The 2,651-nt window shown below is 39.6% G+C and overlaps 1 pseudogene; it reads left to right on the plus strand.

The window, feature by feature from the left end:
• Positions 1 to 1,908: 1,908 nt before the first annotated feature.
• LOC105529484 overlaps positions 1,909 to 2,651 on the plus strand; it is a 1,387-nt pseudogene continuing 644 nt past the window's right edge.

Here is a 2,651-nt window from a genome sequence, read left to right on the forward strand (position 1 = left end):
ATACTTGTCTGGGCCAAGGTCAGCCTGAAAACATGAAAAGGAATATCAGGGTACTGCTTGGTCACCGAAAGAAAAATTCCTTGTCTTTCCCTTTAATTTTATTATCCAAAATATGACTGGAAACCAAAGATGAAAACCACAATAAGTCTGGCTGCCTCAAGACCTTTCTGGAAAAGCGGTGTGTAAAAAATACCAGACTTAACTGCCATCTTATCTAATTCCATTAACCAAATGTATCACTAAAACTCTCCAAGTCAAAGAGATAAAGTAATGACACAAGTCGTTTTTTTTTTTGTTTGTTTGTTTGTTTGTTTGTTTTTTTTTTTGGAGTAAACTCCAAAACTGTAAACCCTAAAGAGATTCCAGAATCATTTTAAACTGTTCCTATTTCTGGACATAGTCTTAAATCCATTACTCAACTGAGTAAAATTGGGGGGTTTATATAGTGAGGAAGGCAGGAAATTAGGGAAGGATAAGGAAGCAATAATTATGAATAAGAGGTCTGATGTCTCAGGGCCTGGATGTGGTCATCTAATTAGTTTCCATTCTGTGCCTGAGGATTAGTTTTCTCAAGAAGGAACTCAAATGAGACAAATGCACCTTTCGAGTTTTAAGACCTTAGAGGGTCAATTTCTATGATTTTTTTTTTTTTAATGGCTTGTAATCCTAGAGCTTTGGGAGGCTGAGGCAGCAGGATTGCAGGAGGAGTTTGAGACCAGTCTGGGCAACACAGCAAGACCCTATCTCTACAAAATTAAAATAATAATAATAATTATCTCAGCACTGTGGCAGGTCTGTAGTCCCAGTTACTCAGGAGGTTGAGCAGGAGGATCATGTAAGCACAGGAGTTCAAGGATTCAGTGAGCTATGATTGTGCTGCTGCACTCCAGCCTGCATGACAGAGTGAGACCTTGTTAAGAGGAAGTAAAGATTAGTTTTATGGAAAATTGGGCAGGTTTAATTAGGTTCAATTAGGCTCAAACCTTCAAAAAAGGTTCAACTCTTTTAATTTTAAATTTAAGCCAAATATCTCATTTTTTGTGCCTTGAACTTAGGATGCTTTCTATTTAGTCTTGAGTAGGCAGTTACTTACCTCTCTGGATATATTTATTCCAAATTTTAAAAAACGAAATGGATGATCTAGATGAATGCTTTTCAAACTGTATTTTTTAGGCTTCTAAATTCTGCCAAATGTAATGCAGAACACAAACTTGGAGATTAAAGATTCTTAGTGAACCATGAAACAGAACAAATGAAGCCACACATACGTAAGCGTATCATAGTTAAACTGCTGAAAACTAGGGAAAGAAAATATTCAAAGAAGACAGTGAGGGGGAAAATTGTGCATAAGGAAACAAGGATAAAAATTTCACTGAATTACCTTCAGAATCTACATAGGCCGTAATTGTGTAAGGCCCTGCCTGCCTTTGAATTGTTATGTGAGACATAAATTAACTCTAGCTTTAGTCATAGTATAGGACTTTAGCCTTTATCTTAATGAATACAATGATGAACCCGCAAGCCAAATTAAGAAATAGAACATGGTCAATACCTTAAAAACTTCATACGTGTTCTCCAATTGCATCCCCTTTGTCTCCAACTAAGAAACACAAACTGAAATTTGCTATTGATTGTAGGTTTACCTAGTTGCTTCATATCACAAATTAATATATTGTTCAATTTTGCATGTTTTTGAACAAAAACTGACTCTGTTTTGTGTTGATTAATATGGAAATCATTGAAAGAGAATAATTTCTTAATTTTTTAATGCTTTTCCCAAAGAATGTGAAAGAGCCTGGTTGAAAGCTATTATTGCACTAAACATTAAAAATAAAATGCATTTTCTGCTTTGACATTCTATCAGCTTACTTAAGAATTTAGGACTTTGCAAACAGCAATCTTGGGGCTGGGGCCATTTTGGAAGCATCTTGCGAGGCTCCGCTTCATCTACAAGTATGGAGAAGGCAAAAGGCAAGGAGACCTCCACAGAGAAGTCGAGGGAAGAGGATCAGCAGGCGTCTAATCAACCAAACATGATTGCTTTGCCAGGAACATTCACAAAGGGAACCAAAGAAAAAATGTCTGTCAAAGGCAATAAAGTGCTCTGTCCTAAGAAGAAGGCAGAGTACACTGACAACCCCAGACCTCAGAAGAAGATACCAATCCCTCCATCACCCTCTAAACTGCCACCTGTTCATCTGATTCACCAGCACATTCTGTGGGCCTGGTGCCAACAATTGGAGCTGAGCTCCACAGGCCAGAAATTGGATGCATATAAGCGCCTGTGTGCCTTTGCCTACCCAAATCAAAAGGATTTTCCTAGCACAGCAAAAGAGACCAAAATCCGGAAATCATTGCAAAAAAAATTAAAGGTGGAGCCAGACGCGGTGGCTCACGCCTGTAATCCCAGCACTTTGGGAGGCCAAGGCGGGCGGATCACAAGGTCAGGAGATTGAGACTACAGTGAAACCCCATCTCTACTAAAAATACAAAAAATTAGCCGGGCACGGTGGCGGGTGCCTGTAGTCCCAGCTACTCAGGAGGCTGAGGCAGGAGAATGGCGTGAACCCGAGAAGCAGAGCTTGCAGTCAGCCGAGATCGCACCACGGCACTCCAGCCTGGGCGACAGAGCGAGACTCCGTCTCAAAAAA

This window comes from Mandrillus leucophaeus, unplaced genomic scaffold (assembly GCF_000951045.1).
Source record: "Mandrillus leucophaeus isolate KB7577 unplaced genomic scaffold, Mleu.le_1.0 Scaffold769, whole genome shotgun sequence".
NCBI lineage: Eukaryota > Metazoa > Chordata > Mammalia > Primates > Cercopithecidae > Mandrillus > Mandrillus leucophaeus.